This window comes from Pelophylax lessonae, assembly GCF_965119305.1.
Source record: "Pelophylax lessonae genome assembly, chromosome: 1".
NCBI classification, from domain to species: domain Eukaryota; kingdom Metazoa; phylum Chordata; class Amphibia; order Anura; family Ranidae; genus Pelophylax; species Pelophylax lessonae.
Genome location: NC_138768.1, coordinates 336127016 through 336139634, shown reverse-complemented (window position 1 = coordinate 336139634; position 12619 = coordinate 336127016). Strand labels below are relative to the sequence as shown.

General features: G+C 41.7%; 1 pseudogene across 1 annotated transcript; it reads right to left on the bottom strand.

Annotated features, from left to right (window-relative positions):
* Positions 1-2316: 2316 nt before the first annotated feature.
* On the bottom strand, positions 2317-4315 carry LOC309544845 (annotated as a pseudogene). The gene is made up of 2 exons: positions 3422-4315; positions 2317-2831 (listed from the first exon to the last, which is right to left on the bottom strand). The product of its transcript is annotated as an uncharacterized misc_RNA (transcript).
* Positions 4316-12619: the final 8304 nt, after the last annotated feature.

Genomic DNA, 12619 nt, shown 5'->3' with positions numbered 1-12619 from the left:
ACTTTATCTAAGACACTCTACTAAAAAAATGTTTTCAACAATACATTTTTATTGAGTTTTACTGTTATACATGTTGTACATACGGTGAAGGACACAGAACACAGGGATACAATAAACCAAGCAGTCAACGCTTATAATAGAACCTATCAGTAATGATAAACATGAGGAAACATTAATAATCGGCATGTATACCAACTAATAAAGTATATCAAATAGTGATAGGGGATGTCATTGAGTTCCATGGACTCCACTGGTACTCCCAAAAGTGTAAAAAATGTCAGTTAGGGGTCCGATCTGTCTGCCGCAATGTCGCAGTCCCGCAAAAAATTGCAGATCGTCGCCATTACCAGTAAAAAAAAAAAAAACAATAAAAATTACATAAATCTTTCCCGTAGTTAGTAGACACGATAACTTTTGCGCAAACCAATCAAAATACACTTATTGCAATTTTTTTTACCAAAAACATGTAGCAGACAACAAATTGGCCTAATATGTTAAAAAATTTAGATTTTTACATTTTTTTTTTGGGAATGTTATATAGCAGAATGTAAAAATTATTGTTTTTTTTCAGAATTGTCACTCTATTTTTGTTTATAGCACAAAAATTAAAAATCGCAGAGGTGATTAAATACCACCAAAAGAAAGCTCTATTTATGGGAAAAAAAAGGATATCAATTTTATTTAGATACAGCGTTGCACGATCACGCAATTGTCCGTTAAAGTAACGCAGTGCCGAACCACAAAGATTAGTAAAACAGCTTGTCCTTTAAAATGTGTGCCATTGTCTGATTGGATTTCTTGAGGCACTCCGTAATGCTGTGTTAGCAATTGCATAAGTTTCAAGGTTGTCTTCTGATCAGCATGTTTATTAGCATAAACTTGCAAAAGTCCACTTTATATGTCCACAGCCGTGGCACAATAATTCATATCACCTCTTCCTCCCAGCAGGAAACCTATGAAGTCTACTTGCCAGATGTGCCCTGGTTGCTGACCTCTGTAAATATGGACCCGATGCTTTCCCTTTACCCATAGATGCCACTGCTTCCCTGATCTCATTCTCTGTTATATCTGCCTCTAACTCCTCTCCTTGTTCTTGCGTCTTTGTAGGGAACAAGAAATGATATAATTTACAGTCAAGTTTTGGTAACATAGGGAGATCCCTGGCTACCAATCCATGACAAATTGTTGGTCTATGTAAGTAGCCCTGAGGGACAACAGTGGCTGTATATTGTTTTCCTTCCCAGGTAAAATTGATCTTGTGATTCCTCATTAATAGCTATGGAGAAAAAGACGTTCGCTAAATCCAGTAATGCATGCCATTCCCCCGAAGTTGGAGAAATAGTCCCTACAAGTGACACCATATCTGGGACAGCTGCTGCAAAGGGTGGAGCCACTTTGTTTAACCCTCGACAGATTATGGTCATTCTATAGATTCCATCCGGTTTTCCCACAGGAAAGATAGACAAACTAAAGGGCTCACCGCAGGCCTGAATACTCCTGCATCCAGCAAGGGCTGTATTGTGTCAGTCACTTCTTAGTGTCCTCCAGGTATGCGGTACTGCTTAAGGTTGACAGGGTGTTTGGGCGGGAGGATATACACTGACATCCACTTGGCATGTCCCCTGATGATAAGTTTTACTACAGAGACAAAGAAAGAAAGCACTGAGTTACCAAATAAAAACACACCTGCATTAGTTTGGATTGTCTGACCCCTCAAGATATCCATTCCCAGTATGTTATCAGGTAGCTCAGATATTAAGACTTATGCCTTAAATATGGGGCCTTTTCCAATTTGCAATCTGCAGTACACCTTGTGAGCCCATGTATGTTGTCCTCCCAGCCCTTCAACTGCCCCTACCCCTGTATTCTGATGTTTTTGACTTTTGATGCTGTGAAACAAAGTCACTTCAGCTCCAGTGTCTAGCAGCTCAGTAACTCTTTGTGGTCTGTGTTGTCTTTGCCAATATATTGCCACTGATACATATGGGTGGCGATCCCCTGGTTTCAGCATGTTAATTAAACCAGTGGCACAGGGGATCCACCCTCTTGTTACTCCAGAGGAGTGGGCACTTCCCATTCTCAGCTTCCAAATTTCTTTTTGTGTTTCATTAACTCTTCTGCTACTGCCCCATAAGGGTTTGGCTTTCTCTCCACAGGAGAGGCAGAAGGAAAGACAGGGACATCCTCCACATCACTGGTTAGGCAAGCTGGATTTTAATTTCCCTTGTGATTTTTATCCAGCGCTTTAAAAGACAACTCGTTGAAATGCCGTCAATATCTGATATCGGTGCAACCTTTTGTAAAAGATCTAAAAATAACTGCTTTCATGCAATCTTCAGTCTTCTTACAGGATTTTTCTCCTCCACACTTCTTTGTTTAACCCTGTCTCCGACCCTCTCCAGTTCTTCTAATTATCCCAGTAAAACAGCTGCCTCATGAACCTTTTCTTTCTTCACAAAAATAGCACTCAACATTGTAAACAATGGAGCTTTTAAGTGTGAAAGAGCACCAGCCAGCAACTTATTTCTCATATGTGCTGTGAACAAAGCCATATCAGGTCCTGTCCAATTATCATGAACAGTAGGAGTTTCTACTAGAGGATTTGCAATCAATCCATTTACACACCCATACTCTCGTAGCCTGTGAATTCCTTCTCCTATTGTACACCGAGGAGTTAAATCCATAAGTTCTGTTGAAGTATCATGAACTTGGACTATAGAATCTCTTACCTGGAGAATAATAGGGAGAATACAACAGTAGTGTCTCTAGCTCTGCGCAGATAAAGTCTTACTCTGGGGTCTTTAGCCATGCTGCCCAACCCCACTGCCTCACTGTTAGACAAAATAATGTAAATGCAGATGGGGTCCAGAAGTACCCAATCGGCATATATGGGGCTGTGGCTTGACAATAGTTAAAGAAAAATGTCAGTTTTATTGTGCAAACAAATGATTGGTGAATTAACATAGGACTGCAATTGGTCAGTTAAGGGTTAATAAGTAATTGGATAAAGTACTGGTCACTCACCTGTAATTGGTCAGAAAATGTAAATTTGGACACCTTGAGGTTTACAGTTTGCCTATAAAGGAAGAAGAAGATGTGAGCCCTGTCAGTGAGCAGGAGCAGAGGAAGAAGAGTTCCCCTCCCTCCCGCCCTGAATTAGTTGAGGTCATTTATGTTTCTGAGGTTTTTCTGTGTTGGAATGGTTTTAATGGTTATTGGTGATGGGTAGTTTGAGCTGTTTGGCTAAACTACAACATTTTTAAAGTGTATAGTATGGTTGGTTCGAGCTCCTTGGCTGAACCACATTAAACATGTTTTTTGGAATTTTTAAATAAATGGCCGCGGCCAATCAACCAGCAAGTCTGTAGTCAGGCCTTTTAATTTTAAATAATATAGTTATTGTATTAATGTTCAAGCCTACAGCACCATCCCATTTCCCCCCAGGTCCCACACACGCGGAATCCATGTTAGCAAGCTTTCACCAGGTCTCTGTGAAAAATAAATCTGTTAGCTCTCCTGCTGTGTAAAACCTTGTCTCCTCTGTATATTGTTGTTCAGCAGCCTGTGCTGCATGTGATATCTCTTCAGATAAAAGAGCATTTCTACCACTTGTACTAGCACGTTCAGTTACCTCTCTTATTTGTCTAGTTGTAACAATAGGAGGAGCCTTGCCTTCTTCTAACTCATCAACAATTCCTATATCTTCATCTGTGTCTGATCCTGACCAGTACGGTAATTCCTTCCAGTCTTCCCTGGTAGCCAGGGTGCATACTTTTACTGCAGCATTATTTCCTGGTAATCTCCTACCTTTCTTTCTATGCTGCTTATTCACAGTTCTCACTACATACCCTGAACATTGTGTTTCCATTTCCTCCCTGTATTTTTCTGAAGATCTAATACATTCCTTTAGGATTTTAGGTTGATCTGTTACTGCCTGCAGTTCCATCTCAACAGCTTCCCCCGTTTTTGTCTCATCCATGAGCGCCTGCAAAAATATCTATCCTAATAAAGATGCAGCTTTCTGCTCTGATTTTAAATATCGAGACAAATCAAGATTCAGGAGACAGCGTTGGGGCTCTTCCACTTTAACTGCATCCTGATACTTGATCAATTCATGAGCCAGAGTAAACCAGTGTCTAGAATCTGCCCACTCTGGGATGGGGCTCTTTCGCCTGTCTCCCCCTTCGCTCTTTTTATCCAGTTAAACATCCCCCCTCTTCTCTATGTGTACAACATGTGCTAAACCACTATAATGCCACCAAAGCAAAGCTAGCAACAAACCTCCTATCACATTACACACTAATAATACACTTTCCCAATTAATCCCGGCACTTCAGACCAGCACTGAAAGTCTTAAATATCCTGCTACTCACACACATTAATGTAACAAAGGGTTAATTTCTGTGTTACATGTATTCATTTATTGACAGGTTCATTAATTTACCCTTTTAGATTTGTGGATAAAATACAATGATTAAGACAACACACAAATAGTATGGTAATAAAAGAGATTTACTTAGCTTCGATTAAAGATGGAATACAAATCTGTGATCAATGTTTTATCCGGTTGTTTTATCCAGTTCTAACAAAAGAATGGCTGTAATGGTCCTGAGACAATGTGACCATCTGAAAGATCAATGTATGCAGGAATGGCATAGCCATTCAGTATACAGAAATGTATTTACATACACAAAAGTGGTCACCTTAAAACTATCATAGTTAATAACAACTAATACCAAGTTCAGTGTAAATCAATTATTAATATAGACCCGTACTACAAAATCTGATTTAATTTATGCATAGAAGCTGTCCTAAGAGCTATGCCCTTTTCAAATGTGTCCGAACTAGTTGATCACATTGGGTGCTTGAGCAGACCTCCAGAGTCTGGTAATTAGCATCTTGGCGGACATGAGAATTATTACTACAATGTCATGAAGTTGAATGGAGGAGTTTTCAATGTTTAGGTAAAGTAAGGCCAACACAAGATCGGGTTTGGTGAAAATACCAGTAATTCTAGATATAAGTTGGAAGACTTTATTTCAGTAACTGGTTAAGCCTTTACAATTCCAAAGTATGTGCGGGGTACCCGTGTTTCCACAGCCTCTCCAACAGAGAGAGGAGTTTTCAGGAGAAAACAGCAGGATGAGACCTTATGGGACAGTCTTCAGTGATTGGAGCAGTGGGTAACACTTTGGGAATAAAGAATAACCATTTTCCATTGGTCATCAGAAAAATCATGGCAGAGTTTCGATTCCAACTTAGCCATAGGGGGGCCTTCGAGAAGGTCCCTTTACACAGGAGAATGGAGTAAAACAATAAAGTACCTTTAGTTTTGGGATTGGGATGTGACATTCTACTAAAATTAACTGATGTTCAGACAGAAGTGGATAGTCAGTTTTATTTCTCTAAACAGCAAGTCCCATTATATCATGTAATCAATGCTTTGGAACTAGTCATGTAATAAACTGCTTGAGGCAGTGCAGATTCCAGCTGTTAGAGCAACAAAAAGTTTCCCAAAACGTTTTGAAACATTTTAAAATCCATTTCCCTTATTAGTATTATTAGTATGATTAATTTTTTATGATAAATCAATTTAATTATAATAGTATAGTTGGACAACATCTGAGGATACATTCTTGCAAGGCACAGCAAAGGTTCACATAACATTTCCCTTCCCAGTAGAGCATGCTCATCATTTCTTTGCTCCTTTGGATTGGATCAGAGTCCATCTATTTAATACATCCATTTAATTATAAGTATAGTTGGACAAAATTTGAAGATACATTCATGCACACCACAGCAAAGGTTCACATAAGATTTCCCTTCCCAGTAGGGCATGTTCATCTTTTCTTTGCTCCTTTGGATTGGATCAGAGTGGAACATCAGGGGGAGCAAAGAAAGGTAAGTAAGTACTGCTACCTTTTTCTGGAGTGCTATCTATGAACGCCACTCCAGAAATAGGCCTCTGCTGGCCAGTGCACCCATTAATGGTTTTGAAGAGACCCATCATTGGATGGCTTGGTTTACAGACACAGTGTACAGAGCTGATCCGAGCAGCTCAGTACCTTGTGATTGGTGTGATGACCAATAACAGGGATCACATATATAAACAGTAGCACATCTGAGAGCCTACCACTTCCTCTCACAATGAAGGAAAGATGAACTAATAAATGAAAGATCATTCATTAATGCCAGAGCACAACAAGCAGCAGATGCAGGGCATGGGGGTTTGATTGTGAGTTAATTTTTTTTTAACCCTTTTTATATCCTCTGTATATCTGATCTCCATTCTGTTACTAATGACCTGTATATACCCCTTACCTCCTTTATTGTGCACATCTGAACATTCATCTCCATCCTCTGTATGGGACCTATATAGTAACCTCCCCCTACCTCTCTGTATATATGATGCTGCTAAATCTAGTGCACCATTCTAAAGCTCCATGCTCTACCCCCCACCTTCCCCAATACTAGCATGCTTATGCATCTAAAAAACAATTGTAGCAAAAAATGAAATCACCTTGGGATGTTTATTTTCCAAAAAGGGGTAATTTGGGGGGGGGGGGAGGGGTGTTTGTACTGTCCTAACACAGCCAAAAGTCTCTATATGTCTCAAAAAGTTATATAAAATTAGCTGGGTACAACGCTGTATAAATGAGAACTGTCAATCAAACTATCACTGCATTGAAAACCTAACAATTGCCTAGAAGTAGGCTGAAGAATAAGTGAGAACTCAAGTGGTTAAACTGGCATAAGCAGTCAATTCTCTTTAATGGCACCAGCAGAACATCATCTATAAATTGCCTCCAGTATTAAATGTTGGCCTTGTGGGGGACAATTATGTTACTACCCTCTCTCTTGTGAACTAGCAGAGGGGTCATGTTAACCAGGACTGTTTTTAAATTAGGTTATTAACATGTATTGTATTGTATTGTATTTTCTGTTCTTGAAAAAAAATAATCTACAGGTAAAGTTAATGCTCTACCAACTCTAACATAACTGATTCTAATATAGAATGTGTATACAAGGAGGATACATGGTGCAGGGCCAGTGAAAACCAAACTGAAATGATGACATTTTTTTTGTAAATAAGTTGGTCATCATATTATTTATTACAATTATTTATTTATTTTTTTAAGATTACTTAACCGCTTCCTGACCACCCGCCGCCTAATTGCTGCGGCAAAGTAGCTTTCCTGTGCAAACCGACATAGGTCTACGTCGGTCACACGCAGGCAGCTAGGGAGCGAACGTGCGCCAGCGGCGGCGCACTTCCGCCCCCGCTCGTCAGTGGGGAAGCCGATGCTGTGGGCAGGTGGCTCTGTTTGCTGCCTGACACCCGCGATCGTTCCCCACTAAGAGAGAAGAACGATCAACTGTTGTAAACACAGCTGACCATTCTTCTCCCTGGAATGATCATAGAGCCCCTGTGATCCTTCTACATAGGATCGCAGGTCTCTATGGTCATTTCAGAAGCCATGCCCCCCCCCCCAACAGTTAGAATCACTACCCTAGGCTTACATTTAACCCCTTAATCACCCACTGTGTTAACCCCTTCCCTGCCAGTGTCATTATTACAGTAACAGTGCATATTTTTTGTACTGATTACTGTAGTAATGTCACTGGTCCCCCCCCCCCCCCCCCAAAAGTATCAAAAATGTCAGTTAGGGGTCCGATCTGTCCGCCGCAATGTTGCAGTCCCGCCAAAAAATCGCAGATCGCCGCCATTACTAGTAAAAAAAAACAATAAAAATGACATAAATCTTTCCCGTAGTTATTTGTTTTGCGCAAACCAATCAAAATACGCTTATTGTGATTTTTTTTTACCAAAAGCCAGTAACAGAAAACAAATTGGCCTAAAATGTTAAAACATTTTTATTTTTATTTTTTTTTGAGAATGCTACATAGCAGAATGTGAAAAATATTGTTTTTTTCAGAATTGTTGCTCTATTTTTTGTTTATAGTGCCAAAATATAAAAATCGCACAGGTGATCAAATACCACCAAAATAAAGCTCTATTTGTGGGGAAAAAAGGACATACATTTTGTTTGGGTACAGCATTGCATGACCGCGCAATTGCCAGTTAAAATCACATAGTGCCAAGTTGAAAAAAGTGGCCTGGTCATTAAGGGGGCAAATCCTCTTAAAGTGGTTAAACATTGTGTTTAGTAACATGGTCAACCAATAGGTGAATTGTTTAGATAGTAATAATACCTCTGTATTAAATCATGGATGAGAGGGGAGCAACTTACCTGCTTCCCATATGTGACAGGTAATATGCACGTTATCGACCACCTTTTATCCACAGCTCCTCCTATGCACTGACGCTGCAAAGAAGTCCAGTACCTGTCAGTACTTGGTACTCAGGCTTTATACTTTTTAGAGAGGTGGCCTTCTTTTTAGGGCTTTCCTGTTGAGGTAAACACAGAATGTTCAAGGACATACAGGCTCATATAGGCTCGTGTGAGGCTTACATGAAAACCTTCAAAGAATGGAAATGGAAGTCCATAATCCTGTTCTTGTTTTTTTTTTTTTTTTTTGGCTAGGTTTTAAAGGCTTGGGTGTACCTTTAACTTATTACACTGTTTTTCACTTAACTGTATTGCTATCTCATAGGGGGGTGACCCCCCCTCCCCCATGCTATATCATTTTGCATTGATAGGTTCTCTGAGGCCTAGTAGATGCCATATGCTAATGGAGCACAGATGATGCTAATGGAGCATAAATATTGCTTGATTTGCTTCTTCTCTGACCATAGTAGCTCAATAAACCAGGTAACTGCTATAACCCTTACAAATTCCAGATGAGGATACCTTCACTGGTGTCTGATACACAGGTTCCACAAGCCGCTTCAACAATAATCCAACTAAACCTGATTCTTCACTGCATAAAAATCCATTTATGGAAATCAATAGGGGTAAAATCCATTATACACAGAGTACAAGCATTTGAGCCCTGGTGGGCCTTGATCATGGCTAACTAACATTACTAATGCAGAAGATGCATGCAACTCAGGGAGTAGGGCCCAAAATGTAACTATTTAGAGCCAGACATCAATACCTACCACAAATAATGCACATAACCGTAAAAATAAAAAATGTGTTAAATATTAATCAGAAAATAACACAGACAATGATGCTGCTGGAAATGCGTGACTCAGTAGGTGAATGATGTAGGAAAATATATATTGTTTGTTTATAAAAATTCAAAGCTTACAATAAAAATTCTGACTTAAAAAAAAAAAGGAATATGAGCAACAAAAAATTCTAGAGGAGAGGACTAATGCAGGTACAGATCAAAATCCCACTGGAGATTTAACTCCTGCGGGACTCGAGTCTGTAACCTGTGATCCCATCAGACCTCTCTTTCCAAGAATCTGTTGTAACAATCCCCTCTACTGGCTGCCAGGGCCACGTGGTTAATGCTACTAAATTGGAAAAAAATAGCATCACCTTCATGTTTTTCCTTAAAATGCCAAGAAGCATTAGAAATGTCCTTGGCTTTTTTATTGCTCTAATCACAATAATGTTTCCCGATCTGGGTTCTTAATGGGCCGTTTGTATAGCCCATTGCATAAATCACAACAAATTACATTAATAACAAAACAATATCCACAATAATATAATGTTTCATATTACATTTCTCTTCAGTGGCAAAAGATTCAAAGGTTTTGGGGGTAACTCTAAATGGCAATATCTGCAAATTGTTACCCCACATTATAAAAAAAAAAACAGAGTAAGAAAGCCAAGTGCCATGAAAAGTTTCTGAAGTGAAATAACTTGGAGAATAAAGGGACCCAAGAGTTGGAGTCTGTTGGCTGAAATAGCTACACTCATATAACTAGCTATAGCTACAGCATATAACTGTTTATCTGAGTAAAGTATAGGAAGATTCCTTTTAACTATATTTACAACATGATGATACTCTTTCGAAAAAGTTGTTAGAAAAGTAACTTTTTGATCTGGAGAGCCTCTCTTCTTATTACCACTACACAGTAAATCTGTTCAATTTTTTCTTAAAGGTTATAGTGACAGCTGAAACAGGAAGCAACATAAGGAAGATCAGCAAAAGGATGTTCGCTGGTCTCCCTCCCTTTTACCAATGGTACCTTCCATGCTGGTGGTCCAGGAAACTACAGTAGGTGGGGGTTGCTTATTTAGGGGTTTGTGAAAGAGATCCAACAGATGTACAGGTCATTTTCATCTGAAAGCTGACAATTGGCCTTTGAAGTGTATACACTTTCCTGGCTGCTGTAGCAGCCAAAAGTGTGTTTAACCTCTTCAGCCCCAGAAGGTTTACCCAGCCTCCATGACCAGGCCATTTTTTGCAATATGGCACTGCGTTATTTTAACTGACAAATGCACTGCATACAACGCTGTACCCAAATAAAATTGATGTCCTTTTTTTCCACAAATAGAGCTTTCTTTTGGTGGTATTTGATCACCTCTGCGGTTTTTATTTTTTTGCGCTATAAACAAAATAAGCCCAACATTTTTGAAAACAAAACAATATTTTTTACTTTATGCTATAAATCATACCCAATTAACCGCTTGCCGACTGTGCACAGTATACTTACTGCGGCATTCAGCCCCGGCCAGGCAGAGTGACGTAGATCTACGTCGCTAGCCTGTGACCGGCTTGTGAGCCAATAGCGGGCCGCCCCGGCTCGTTCACTGAGGAGTCTGCGCGTGTGACCATCGGTCTCTGTTTTTACAATAGTACACATGTCCCATCACAGTTAGAAACACACCCCTAGGATACACTTAACCCCTCCCTCTCCAATACAGTTAACCCCTTCACTGCCAGTGTCATTTTTACAGTAACAGTGCATATGTATAGCACTGATTACTGTAGAAATGTCACTGGTAACCCCAAAAGTGTCAAAAATGTCAGTCAAGGGTCCGATCTGTCCGCCGCAATGTCGCAGTCCCGCAAAAAAAATCGCTCCTCCTCCTCCTGTGCCACATCCTCTTCCATCATCGCCCGAATAGTTTTTTCAAGGAGGCATAGAAGTTGGATAGTAATGCTGAGAACGGCGTCATCGGCACTGGCCATGTGGGTGGAGTACTCGAAACAGCGCAACAAGGCACACAGGTCTCGTATGGAGGCCCAGTTATTGGTGGTGAAGTGGTGCTGTTCCGCACAGTGACTCACGCGTGCGTGCTGCAGCTGAAACTCCACTATCACCTGCTCCTGCTCGCACAGTCTGGCCAGCATTTGCAAGGTGGAGTTCCACCTTGTGGGCACGTCACATATGAGGCGGAGAGCGAGAAGGCCAAAGTTACGCTGCAGCGCTGACAGGCGAGCAGCAGCAGGGTGAGAACGCCGAAAGTGTGCACAGACGGCCCGCACTTTCTGCAGCAGCTCAGACATATCGGGGTAATTTTTAAGGAACCTCTGCACCACCAAATTCAGCACATGCGCCAGGCAAGGGATGTGCGTAGAACCGGCTAGGCCCAGAGCTGCTACGAGATTTTGCCCATTATCGCACACCACCAGGCCGGGCTTGAGGCTCACTGGCACCAACCACTCATTGATCTGTTGTTCAATGCCCTTCCACAACTCCTGCGTGGTGTGGGGTTTTTCCCCCAAACAGGCAAGTTTTAAAACTGCCTGCTGTCATTTACCCCTGGTTGTGCTGAAGTTGGTGGTGAAGGTGTTACGCTGACCGGATGAGGAGGCGGTAGAGGATGAGGAAGCGGAGTAGGAGGAGGTAGCAACAGGAGGCAAACTGAAGTGCCCTGCAATCCTCGGTGGTGGAAGGACATGCGCCAAACTGCTGTCCGCCTCAGGGCCAGCCGCCACTGCATTTACCCAGTGTGCTGTTATGGAGATATAACGTCCCTGACCGTGCTTACTGGTCCACATATCGGTAGTTAGGTGGACCTTGCCACAGATGGCGTTGCACAGTGCACACCTGATTTTGTCCCCCACTTGGTTGTGCAGGGAAGGCATGGCTCGCCTGAAAAAGTAGTGGCGGCTGGGCATGACGTACTGTGGGACAGCCACTGCCATAAGGCTTTTAAAACTCTGCGTCTCCACCAGATGGAATGACAGCATTTCAAAGGCCAGGAATTTTGACATGCTGGCATTCAGGGCCAGGGAACGCAGGTGGGTAGGGGGGTCCTTTCTTTTCTGCTAAAGTGTTTGGGAGATAGAGAGCTGAATGCTTCCATGGGACATTGTGGAGATGATTGGTGACCCAGGTTGTGGTGTTGCTGGCTGACCCTCTGTTTGCGGGGTGGCAGGTGCCACTGTCACTACAGAGGTGAATGAAGAGGCTGAGACTTCAGCAGAAGAGGAAACAGGAGGAGCCAGAGACCCTTCCTGGTTTTTGAGGTGTCTACTCTGCAGCTCGTGCTTTGCACTTAGATGCCTGGTCATGCTGGTTGTGCTCAAGTTGAGAGCGTTTATGCCTCGCTTCAGGCTCCGATTGCACAGTGTGCAAACCACTTGTGTCTTGTCATCAGCACATTGTCTGAAGAACTTCCACACTGGGAACTCCTTGGAGCTGGCTTTGGTGTGCTCGGTCCCTTGCCACGTTGGGCAGTAGCAGGCGTACTGTCTAGGGGATGGCCGCTCCGCTTTTGCACCCTGCTCCCTCTTCCTCTGTGCTGGT